This window comes from Lepisosteus platostomus, chromosome 6 (genome assembly GCF_059453375.1).
Source record: "Lepisosteus platostomus isolate fLepPlt1 chromosome 6, fLepPlt1.hap1, whole genome shotgun sequence".
Lineage (NCBI taxonomy): Eukaryota > Metazoa > Chordata > Actinopteri > Semionotiformes > Lepisosteidae > Lepisosteus > Lepisosteus platostomus.
This window is the reverse complement of record NC_142616.1, coordinates 19,478,164-19,491,671: the sequence shown is the minus strand read 5'-3', so window position 1 is coordinate 19,491,671 and position 13,508 is coordinate 19,478,164.

Genomic DNA, 13,508 nt, shown 5'->3' with positions numbered 1-13,508 from the left:
TATGAAGGTAAATCATCCTGTATCTCTGCCTACAACTGCATTATTACATTTGAAACTTATCTGCAAATAAAATGACATGTCTGCTTGTAATGAGTTAGCTTTCCATCAAAAACAATTCAAGATTAGCATGTTAAAGCCTGAGGCCTGGCTTTAAAAAATAGGAAAGGAAAAACATCCTTTCACCTCCTCTTCTAATTTATTCTTTCATGACATGGGCTATAATTCCAAATCACAAAATATGTTTGCATACACTTATCCTTTAACCCACCTACCATGTTTGCATCTTATTTCTGCGAATGATAAAAGGTAAGTATACACTAGAACTGCAGCAGACTGAAATTTTGCAAGGTACTGTATGTGAACAGCAAGCATAGTGTATTTCTTGCCAGACAAAGGACTGGTTGAAAGTTTGAAAATATGTTCTTACACTTGTGGGAAATTCTTCATCAGAGGAGCAGGACACAGTCTTGTGCAGATTCAGTTTTATTGAGCTCAATAATGACATCAATGCGCGTTGGGTCTGCCCCACAGGACAGACAAACTGCAAGAGTTTCCCAGCTCTTATATACAGTCAGAAGAAAGTTTGTTTCACAATCTGAGTGCTTGTCCTGTTCTTTGATATGTAATTACCTCTTGTCCTGCTCTGTCTTGCTCCATGTTCTGTCCTTTGATATGCAGCAGACATTGGTCTGGTTTATCCTGTTTGTGGGTGTTGTTCCTGTCGTTTATTATGTAGCGTTAAGCCACTGGGGCTGCTAAAGCAAGTCAGCTTTATGGCATCTTGTTGTAACTTTTGTTTGAGACTAAATTAACAGACCCCATCAACAGCTCTCACAATGTGCTTAAGTGGTGATATTGTGATGCTGGATAAGTGAGATGTACTGTATACGTCCCAACGCGTGTTGATGTCATTATTGAGCTCAATAAAACTGAATCTGCACAAGACTGTGTCCTGCTCCTCTGATGAAGAATTTCCCACAACACACAGGATAAAATTATAACAAACACGTAAAAGTGATCACTACATTTTCTTTTTCAAGGTATGCTGTATGTAACTGTATCTGTATTTCACTGTGAGATGATATATGTTATGTTTGTTGTTTACTTATGGGTGCTAACAGATGATGACAAATTGTAAACCATTATAGAACAGGTTATAAACACTAGCAGAGTCTTTCAGAATAAATAATAGTTCATATTTTTATTTAATAAGGACCATTTTAGACCTTACTAAAAATAGATATCATGAAAATAATATAATGCAGTTAATGTACGTTTATGTAACTTTATTGATAATTAATTTAAAGTTCTGAACAAGGCTGAACTATAGTTCATATTAAATAATAAAATAACTATTATTAAGAGTTCTTTGCACAAGGAGAGATGGGAGTCAGCTATCAAGCTGATACCCCAACTTCTTTCAAGAAACATTTAGCCAAGTGTGCTTGATGGGCTGGGTATAAATGTTCTTATGTTTTTAACAGTGTTAGGCTCGTGTTAATAAGTGGCAACAATTGTGCCAAAGTTCTTCTGCCACAAACTCCTCAAGAGGACTAGGTAGAGATGGTCATGCACAATTAAGAAAACTAAAAATAATTGTAAAATAATTTGTTCTGCTTGTCATGCAGATCTCACAAATACAATTTTTTTGGTTGATCTTTGTGGTTCCAAACATTTTTTGTTTTCAAGAAAATAAAGCGCTGCAAATAGACCAAATTAATAGAAAATAGTGTACTAGAAACACAGAAATAGATTCATATTTTAATATTTGTATTTGTATATTCATAATAGAATTACTAATATTCATCTTGGTCTACTTTTTTTTACTTGGAAATTTGTTGCATCTGGGGCAACTTGATTCAGCCCGATCAAGTCAGATCTGAGAAGACTGGGCCTGGTCAATACCAGACCTCCTGTTGTAAGTGTTGCACGTGGGATTGATGGATCACTAGGTGGCGCTCTTTCCTCTGGAAGAAAATCACCATACCAGTGCCCCAGTATAGATGCTGGTGACACTATGCTGTCAATGGTACAGGCCTCCAGATGAAATGTTAAAGGAGGTCCTGACTGCTTGGTCATTAAAGATTCTGGGGCAAACTTCCAAACTGTTAACCCAAGTATCCAGCAATCTTGCCTCCCTAAGGTGTCTCTTTAATTCAGTTGATGAAACAATTTCTCAGTCACTATAATATATTGAGAATGGTGTTAAAGGATAGGCAAAATATTTACAATTGTTAGAAATGCCCATAACACATTGTACGTTTCTATAGATGATGACCCATATACTGTATAATGTTCATTTGATAATGGTATTTAATGTTCAAACATACATTAAAAATACATTGAATACAAGTCCCATTGTAACTTCATTATAAAGTTCAGTATTCATAATGTTCATTTATCTAGTTTATATATAATAATAGCTGTTTATTTTATTTTCTGACATTGCCAAATGATTACTGGATTTGTAATAAATAATCAATCTAAGATTTTGTTAAATGCAGTTACAGTGTTAGCATCTAACTTTTACTAACAATAAATATATTTTATTGTAGTGTATCATAGGAGATCCTTAATATTTAAGGGAATAAGATATGTTGCTCATACACTGTTAACAAAACTCTTCCAAAAATCAGTCAGGACAGGGGTAATACCTACTGACTTGTTAATTGTTAATATAGCATCAAGCCATAAGAAAGAGGACAAATTGAAATGAATTAATTATGAACTAATAAACCTTTTACATCTGAGGTTATGGAAACAATAAGAGTTAACTAGAGGATCATTGATAAGGCAATAAGAATCTAAAAGATACTCCATGTATGCCCAGCAATAATGGTTCCAAAAACCGATTATGGTACAGTATACAGAAGATTTTCTAAAGTTTTTAATGAAGTTCCTAATAAAACATTCATTCCTAAATTGCAGGCAGTGGGTGGGTGATTAATAGGAAACAACATACAGAGAGATGAAAGCCGAATGTTCAGATAGGGGTGATGTGATTAGTGGAGTACTACCGGGATCTGTATGGGGAACTTGGCTCTTGCTTTATTTATTTCAGTGGCCTACATTGTGGCGTAATGACTAAATTAGTCATTTTCACCAAACTAGGAGGTTAGAAAACAGTGTCGAAGATGCAAAAAGAAATTTACGAAGACAAAATTCAAGGCTGTACAAAACCTAGCATCTTACTTAAAGGTAGAAAAAAAATATATCGCCAAAACAAAAAAAAAACATGATGAAACTACATCTGAAAAAGCCCTGGGTGTCTATGCAGATACATCATTTTCATTTTCTAGACAATGTGAGAACGCAACAAAACAGACAAATATATAAAGTGTGGGTACGTCATTAAAAGTAATATTTATATCAAAACTATGTAACACATTAGACATTATCCAGAATATTGAATACAGAAACACTGTTAAACACCTGAATCTCTTCAGGCTAGAACACAGTAGGCTAGGAAGCGACCTAAAACAAGTATTCAGAATTCAGAAAACTCCCAGGTATCTGTAAGGTCAACCCAGCCAGTTCTTCCAAATCAACAATAAAACATGAATCAGCAGACACAAATGGAAACTAAGGGAATGTGCATTTAAAACACAACATGTCATGAAAAAAAATCCATGTTGTTGGAGGCGACACCTTGGCATCTGTCACATAAAAGATGAGATCCTCAGATCAATCAGCTATTCAAATCCAATTGAGCTATCTTGGCAGTATCTTCTTATTTGTAATTGTCCAAAGGTCAAAGTTAAATTATTATTTTATTAAATATTGTAGTATGATGAACATTATTTCTACTTTACATGCAAGTTAAAGAATTTAGCATATCTGACAAAAACGTTATAATTGTTGCTAGGCTTCAGTCTATCAGTCACGGCTGAAAAAGCCACAATTCTTAATGGAAAATCTCAAAATAGCCAATCTCTCTATAAATGTTTGTGTAATAAATCAAAACATCTCTCGGAACTCTACCAGGCTTTGTTTTTTTATTTTATTGAGATGACCTGATGTTCTTTTTTAGGTTAGCAATGTAACCGTCACCTACACAGGAAAATCAGTGTGTCTCAGTATCGTCAGAGCTGAATGTGATACAGTATGTGAGGTAAGTATAAAACATCTGACCTTAACAGAGCTGCACACACAATATACAGTAGTTATCCATCCATCCATTTTCTTACAGCTTCGTCCAATTCAGGGTCATGGGGGAACCGGAGCCTAACCCGGTGAGCAACAGGCACAAGGATTCACCCTGGACAGGACGAAAATCTAGTCATGTGAAGCATTAAAGTGTATAATGTTCATTATATTACAATTATTACATCATATATTTAACATTATATAATGTCATGTTAATTAGTATTTTCTTACCAAGGAGTTCATTAGATCTAAAAACAGCCCTGGTTTACAAACTTTAATAAAACCAATAATAATTAAAATAGAAATATAATTTTAAATTATATGTGTACATTTTATATTTATATTTATTTAAATAAACAAATCACATCTTTCCTTTTACATAAACGTTCCTTTTTTCCTTTCAAAATTGTTTTTAATCCATTTTTAAAAGCTCACAAAAATGTATCACATAATGCTGCATTATAAAACGGCAGTGTTTCACCTCAGTAAAATTTTAAAGTAAAAACCGCAGGGACAACACAGAACATGTTAAAAGATTGTAGAAAGTTTCCTAATTAACATGAACAGAATTGCAAAATGAATGGAATTGCAAGATATTCATACATGCACACATGCATGCAAATACATTTGCAGGTTATAGAAGTAAATAACGGATTCTAGCAGTACTTTTATCTAGGTTTCTACAGTGATGTGCCTCCAGTGACCTTCCCACACTTTGAATTATTCAGAATTGTCATTTATGTGAAGAAATATATCCTTTCTATTCTGTTTTTCTACCTAGTAATAGTGTCCTTCTATATATTGGCCCCCGACAGTCCCAATACATATGGGCACCACTGCACCAGAAGTAAAGTGTATTAACAGACTAGAATAATGAAACAAATCTGTAACCCCTTGTTACTACTGTCAGCAAATAACGAGGATACAACAAGAATATGACTAATTCCAGTACAATTACTGAAGCAGTGAAGCATGCAGCTCTGATTAGACTTGATAATATGCAAGGCTGACTTTCATGCATTAAGTTTGCAAACAGTTTAAAAATCACTTCCCCTATTTATTCTGTTAATCCCAGTTTAACTGCGTAAGCCATAGCAAATAATCGTTACTATGTTTTTTATTAGAAGGTAATGGAAAATGGTTATTGTTAAACAGCTGATGTTGATGTGGGTAATTAATGGATATTGTCACTCACAGCTTCCATTTTCAGAAGACTCAGGTAAAAACCACTGGCTTTATCCAATCATCATTGAGGTGATTGCAGTTACAATTATCTTTTTATACACATATAATTGGCTAAATTGGAATATTTGAATATATATACAACCAGATTGGTTTGTAGCACAGACCTTTTTTAAACATTAATTTATTATTGTGTTGTTGAAGCAGATACCCTTGTTTCTTTCAAGAAACACCAGGATGAGATTTGTGGATCAATTAGCTACTAATTTACCAAATGGGTTTGATAGGCAGAATGGCCTCGCCTGGTTTATGAGTGTTGTTAGTAATTGTTATTTTCCTTGCCTGGGATACAGCCTGTCATTGCATACTGTATATTATTCAATGATTATGAGCTACCAGGAATGGATTGATTTCCAGCCAACTGCAATGTTATCTATGAAAGTAACAATGCTGTATGTATACATTTGTAGAATCCTAAATCATTTTTTAGGACAAAGGAGTGTTGTCCTATCTCTCATTGATAATCTGATAAATATTAGAATGAAATTTGTGTGGTATCATGGACTTTTTCCGTTGACTCTATCAACTGGAGAATACTGAATGTAATATTAATAACATCCAAATGCTTGTTAAAGTGTTGCTGAAGAAGTATTGGAGTGCTGTCAGGAAACATGCTGGAGAACAAAACTAACAAGAACAGACCATGCAGGTTTTCATCAGCTGTCTGCATCTGACATGGCTCACTTGTCTTTGTAACGAGATCCATAGAAGTAAACACAATAGATGTTCAGCACAATACAGGACAAGCTTCAGTTTCTATATATACTTTCAAATTAAAGGAAAGAGACAATCTGATACAACACTGTTGGGATTTTTTTGTGCAACAAAACAAGAATCGGCAATGGCACATATAAAAGATGACACCAGTATACTTCATATTACGTATAAAGCATTACTGCTCCTTGGATATTAAAAGTGAAATATTGAGTTGTTGTTTCTATACTTGCCAAGACCATACAGACCTGCTTTTCATAAAAAAGGGACTCTGTTACTTACTAGATGTTATGACAACACAGCAGGATACGAGCCTAATTCGAACAAGTGAAATAAAGCCGACACTAGCAAGTCCTGGCCGCGCTATCTTTCATCCCACATGTGAGATTAAGTCAAAGAAATCAGCAGCTTCTCAAAAGACCACATTCAAAGACTGCCTGAAGTAACACTTTGATGGACACAGCAGTCTATCTTTCCTATTAACTTCCATTTGGAAAATGTGACCCCTGTTTCTTCATAAGGCTTTATCTTTCTTAGCTGAGTGCAGGGTCTCTAATTGTACATTCGACAGAATAACATGCGGATGGCTACAGTGTGTTGGTATACCATGTGTTCCATGATTTTCTTCTTTCTGAAAGATTAGAAGGATGGCGCAAAACTAAAACAAACGGATCAGTATTTTTCAGACCTTTTCCATTTTTGTACCATGTAAATCTATACAGTGCCCTCCAGATTTATTCATACCCCCAATGAAATACGAACAAAACACATCAGTAAGCAGGAGTTATGGATTTAATGTGTCTCTCTTAAAACATTCCAGTAATCCTATACGGTAATCATAATAGCATTGCACTGAACAAAGTTCTATTTGTCCTAAATAATGAATTATTTTTAAATAGTTATGTATTAATACTGTAAATACAGTAGATTGCAGAAACGCTCAGTTGACACCAGAGCTATGAATATTTTTCATAATGTTCCGTTGACACCCCAGGTAGGGTTAGGGTTAGCATTCACACACTACTTAGACAATTTGTTAGCTCAGTGTTGGATTTTGGGGCCCAAGTCAGGTTTAGGACAAGTGGTTTTTGCTCTTAAGAAACTGAGTCGGTGGATAAATAAGTGTCACCAAGCATTATTGAATCTCATTTAATTGCAAGAGCCTTGATATATGGTCTTGATTGTTTCCCACTTTTACCTTTAGGTTTGGGGAACATGTCAAACTCCGATGTCAGAGAGGCTCAGATATTGATCGCTGAAATGCTCCATTGATACCCCAGGTAGGGTTAGGGTTAGCATTCACACACTACCTAGACAATTTGTGAGCTCAGCGCTGTATTTGGGGGTCCAAGTCAGGTTTAGGACAAGTGGTTCCTTGTCCCTATCTGAAAAGTTTTTTTTCAGAAACTCTCTGGGGTCTGGCGGGCACGGTGCACCGCAAAGTAGTTGTATCTCGAAAATGAGTCGGTGGGATCAAACGTTGTAACAAAGCATTATTGAGTCTCATTTAATTGCAAGAGCTTTGATCAATGGTCTTGAATGTTTCCCACTTGTACCTTTTGGTTTGGGGAACACGTCAAAATCCGATCCCAGAGAGGCTCAGATATAGATTGCGGAAATGTTCCGTGGACACCCCAGGTAGGGTTAGGGTTAGCATTCACACACTACTAAGACTTAAGTAGGTGCACTGCACCTCCCAGACCCGAGAGAGTTTCCGGAAAAAAAAATTTCAGAGAGGGGTACGAAACCACCCGTCCTGAAATTGACTTGAGCCCCAAAATCCAGCGCTGAGCTTAAAAATGGTCTTAGTAGTGTGTGAATGCTAACCCTAACCCTACCTGGGGTGTCAACGGCACATTTCAGTGATCAACATCTGAGCCTCTCTGGCATCGGATTTTGACATGTTCCCCAAACCTAAAGGTACAGGCAGGAAATAATCAAGACCATTGATCAAAGCTCTTGCAATTAAGATTCGTACCTTTGGTTTGGTGAACGTGTCAAAATCCGTTGCCCAGAGAGGCTCAGATATAGATCGCGGAAATGCTGAGTTGACACCCAAGTAGGGTAAGGGTTAGTATTTACACACAACTTGTGTTTTTTTTTTTTCAGAAACTCTCTGGGGCCTGGACTGTATGGTGTAAAGCATGGTAGTTGTATCCCGAAACTGATCAACAGTTGTCATCAAGAATTACTTAATCTCTTTCAAATGCAAGAGCTTTCATCAGTGGTCTTGATTGTTTCCCACTCATACTTTTTGGTTTTAGGAACATGTCCATATCCTATGCCCAGAGAAGTTTAGATATTCTATATACTTAACCATTCCAAAAGACAAGAGCATTGCATTCATTCACACTTTAAGTATTTAAAGTAAGATTCAACAAAAACAAATCTACAGTACCATTATGCTCTGGAGATCTCAGGACTCTGGAGAGGCCTCAGAAGGTTTCCTGTATCCCCGGGGTATGAAAGGAGATAGTATATGGAAAACTTGAAGACTGCAGGTAAATTAATGGTTATTAATATCCACAAGTTGGGGAGTGACTATAACAGAACCATAAAGGAAAAGGATGAATCTACCCATCGCCATTGTAGTAGCCATTACTAGACATTCAAGCCTACTGGTGTAGTGGTATAGTACAGTATGGTGGTCACCCTGCCAGGAAATGAAAATTGAGCTATTTGGACAAACTCACCAAAGTTATGTCTGTCAAACAAAGATAAAGCTCACGTACAAAAAACACTAATGTCCGCTGTGATATATTGTAGGGGTTCTATTATGTTTTAATCATTTTGGTCTTGGTGCACCTGTTAGGACAGGGGAAATAATTAACTCCACCATGTACTATACCAGGACTTTATGGCTAGACACCTGGTTCTTTCTTCCAGAAAGGTCAAGCTTGGTACTGTAGTTCACTTACAAAAACTAAAGGGTGTGATGGTCTTAGAGCAATTTTGCATAGAAAAAGATTCATAGATTTTACTTTCCATGAGTCAGAAACTTACAGCACACTACATGAGGTACTGTATCTAGTCAGTGTTTTGTCCTGCCAGAGGACGATATGTATCGTACTACTAGGTACAAAGGTGTGTATTAATGTGACCCTAGTGTTTTCTGGATAATGCAATTACAATTATTGCATTACACTTTTCAAAATTTTAAGCAAGAAAAATGATCTATTCTGTGAAACTTTCTGCTGTCTGAGGTGTGCTGTTCCTATTTTGTCATCAGTATTAATAAATGTGAAGGCACCCAAGTGCATGTGGAGTTCTATGATCACAGGTTTGATCCTGGGTCATGCCACAAGTTGGCCATAACCAGGATTCATACCGTTGGCAGGATTAGTCAACTAGAGCTCTCTTATCTCACAGCGCCCCATGTGGCCTCCTGGATACTTGCACGTTTGACATTTTAAAAGACAAGTGGCTCGAAGGCGGGCGTTCAGAGGAGTCTGTCTACACACGTCCCTCATTCTACCATGTTTGAGGTCAAGTTCATAGCTGCAAGTCAGGACGTGAAAAACACTACTGCTGGGTATTCCAAATTGGGTGGATATAACAAAAATAATGTAGATAGTGATTCTAAATTTCTTAAAAGAAAGCAATTAGCATCTGCAGATGGATTTCACATTGAGTGAGGCTCGTTGGTGTAGTATTCCTATGTCCTGACTGCTCTTGTTGTGATTTTGAGCTTTATTTCAGCTTCACAATCACTGCTGAGAATGAAGATGCCTTTGAAAAAGCTTGTGGTACTTATTCTTTTAAGTCATTCTGATCATTTTAATCACAATCTGCACTTTGAAATTAATTTATGAAACAATTTATGATCAAAAATATTTATATATATACTCACCCAATCTGGAAGAGGCAATTCTATTTTTACTTTTTGATATCCCCTGTTCCCACAAGGAGAGAATTAAAAAGTATTGTCAGAATCCTCTGACCTGTCATCCATCTTTGGAGATGCCACAAGCTCTGCAGTGACAGACAGGAGGTTTCACATGTCTCTCACTGACGTCACCATGAGCCACGAACCAGAAGGTACCAAGGAAGTTGCTAGGAAACACAAACCAAAGGACACCAGTGGAAAGTAAGTGCAAGAGCATTTAAAACCACAAATAGGAAAAAAGGAAGCATGTCTAAGTAACTACATACAGTACAATGTGTAGAAAATGGTTATGTCACATTATTGCTTTAACATACAATTATATCCATAGTGAAACAGGTTTCTCAGTGACTGGCAAGATGGTATTCCTCCTGTTTAAAATGTGTTGCAATATATTTCATCCATCTGTAAATAGTGTTGTCCCAGGTTGCAAGCAGTATTACAAAAATGTTAAAGTCTGTACAAAACATTAAACATGTTGTTTATAATCTGTATTAATAATCCCATGTAATTATTATCTTTTCATTCCCTGCAGGTCTTTTATTGTTTTGAGGTAGAATGGTAAATGGATGGCTAGATAAACAGGTAGATTTTAAATCCACTCTGTTTTACAATAGTAGTTGTTCAGAAATTACATTCTTTTCAGACGATTGCAGGGTTGATTCAATTGGGACTTTTCTGACCAAACTTTCCCATCTTTCCAAAGGCAGCATCGCTTCTGGGGGCAAATAATGGAAACCTGTCGCAGCTCTTAAAAACAATGATCACTTCCAAATGTTCACAAGTCATGAGGGCCATAGTCATCTCTTTCCTTAAGTGAGGGAATGGATTTGTGTATTTGAAGAGACTTAAAAAGACCCCTTTTCAACTAAACTGAAACAAGACGACAGACAGCACAAAAGGCTGTATTTCTTGCACTTTCTAAACATTTTCAGCTCTTTGAAAACCAAAGGGACAAACAGCTAGATCAATCACTGTTTATGATTATTATTTTATGCCTATTTTAGAAGAGGTTAAGATGTCTATAAACATCTTAATATAAATATCATCTTTCCAATAACCAACTCCGCTTTTTGGATTCTTTTAGAATGGTTTCCCTTCTTTTGACACTAACAGCTTCTTTCTTGGCATTTTGTAGATAATGATACACACAGTATTTTAAATAGTGCTAGAATAGCAAGTGCATTGCATGAAGACAAACATGGTAAAATATTTTGACACCTTTGATTGAACAATGCTCTAACAGGGTTACAAACAGTTTGCCTTTCAAACCTTCCTAACCACAGTTTTATGTGTTAAAATCCTACCGGGTTATTGTTGGTGCATAGCATAGAGCAGTGTTGAAATATTCCATTGTAAAGTGTCACCTAACCCTGACAGTGCAGGTCTAATTTCTCTGTCATTCCTGAATTACACACCCTGGGGTGCTGGGTGGGCTAACTCCTTATGAGCTAACATCCAAAAGGAAGAGAAAAGACCTATAAGCCATGCAAATAAATGCTTACATTTAAATATCCAGCTTTGAGTGATCTTGGATATAATAAATCCTTATTGGATGGTGGATGGAAACATAACAAAACTAGAAACAGTTTTTACTTTCAGCCTTTTATGCTTCATTTTTATTTAAAAAGATGTCTTTATGTAAAATGGAGATATCTCTCTTCCAGTTCTTGGTTTTCTAAATGTGCTACATAATGGCTTAGAAACAAAAGAGATGCCACTTAACAGTGACATGATTCTTTTGTGTGGTTGTTATCACAGCTTAACATCTGAAACAACAGTAATCAAAATTTGCTGTGTTGTTATGCTTGTTACCAGAGCCTGTGAGGCATCAGTTCAAATGGACTTCTCATGCTACTGCAGTAAAGACATCATACCAAACAATTTTTAAGGGATGGACTAATGATATGCAGAAAATATCCAATTAACAAAAAAAGATCTGGCTATATATGAAATTACACAAGACACAATTTATGCCTTCAGAGTTTTGTAGGGTACACTTGTTTATTAACTAGACATTTAGGAACAATACCAAATTAATACCAAAATTAATACCAAAACACTTTTAGACAAATATTCTTCATTGTATAAATTAAACAGAAGAACTCTTAAAATCAGGCACACAGTGACCAGAGTAGACAAGTCATACATTTTCAAATCCTGTGATTATTTGATTTTACACTTCAGAAGCAAACTGCTCGTCTTTAGAATGTATTCTATATCAAATAGATATATTAACACGTTTTTTCCATGAAGTATTACTATTTCATAGTTTGTAGTAAAATGCTGGTGTCGTGTATTTTACATTTATCCAGTCCATTTCAGGAAAACATAAGAAAGGAGGAGATTTTTAGCCCATTTGGTTGGTAGTAGCTAACTGATTTTGAATTTCATTTACATATAGAAATTATGTAACATTCAGTGAAAAGAAAGTGCATCATTTCCACTGAAACACTAATAGAAAGACTAATCTCTAGTCTTTCCACCGAAAGACTAATCTCTGAAGCACCAAGAGGAGAATAAAGTAGGTGATATTTAGATATGCACATCCGCAATATGAAATGTATAGTGTGGATGGACAGCTCTTATGGTCACTCTGCCTGTACTGTCCATGTTCCCAGGACTGAGAGCACTATTCTAAAGAGAGTGAATTAGCGTAGTTGAACATGTTCCAACACAAATTATAATTTCATTGATTTACGTTCCACATAGAGAATCCATTTATAATGACATCTGGAATGCCTAATTTACATGCCAATATGCTCTAATTTGATATGCCAGTAGTGATATTCACTGCCATTTTTAAAAACATTTTCTTCTGATTTTCTTCTGATCTTTTCACTTGAACAGTCATTAATTTCCTTTATTTATATGTCAACTTCTGATTGTTAATTTTTGGTATACTACATACAGTATACACCAACTTAAAATTCATGAAAGATCACAAACCATTCAATAATGTGAGTCTTAAATTCATGATGGATGCCAGTCTAATTAGACTGTAGTATATTTCACTAACACAGCCCAGTTCATGCATGTACTTTAGCTTATGAACCAATCACAATGGCCTAATTGTGAATAATTGAAAAATGCTTCAAGAACTGCTTTTCAATCTGGACTCATTTATCAGTGCGTTCTTTAAAGAACAAGTTCACTTAGAAATAAACTCCAGTTCATCAACAAAATTCCAACATATCTGAATTAACATTTTGCTGATAGTTTAGTGTACAATGTTCAATTAAATTGAATGCATTTTTAATGTATTGATAAATTTGGCAACTTTATTATGATTTCTGATGATTATTTTAAGGAACCTTTTAGTTGCACTCTAAAAGAACAGCAGGAAAAGCATTGTAAATTTTACCTGGAGTTGGATATTTTGAATCGATAAAATATAATACTGTCATGCATAAATCTGTGAGGTTTAAAGGATTGTAGGGAACATTTGTACACAGCAATGGAAGTCCTTTGTACAAAACAGCTGTAGTATGACACTCCCAATGACACAAATTGGAGTCATTTG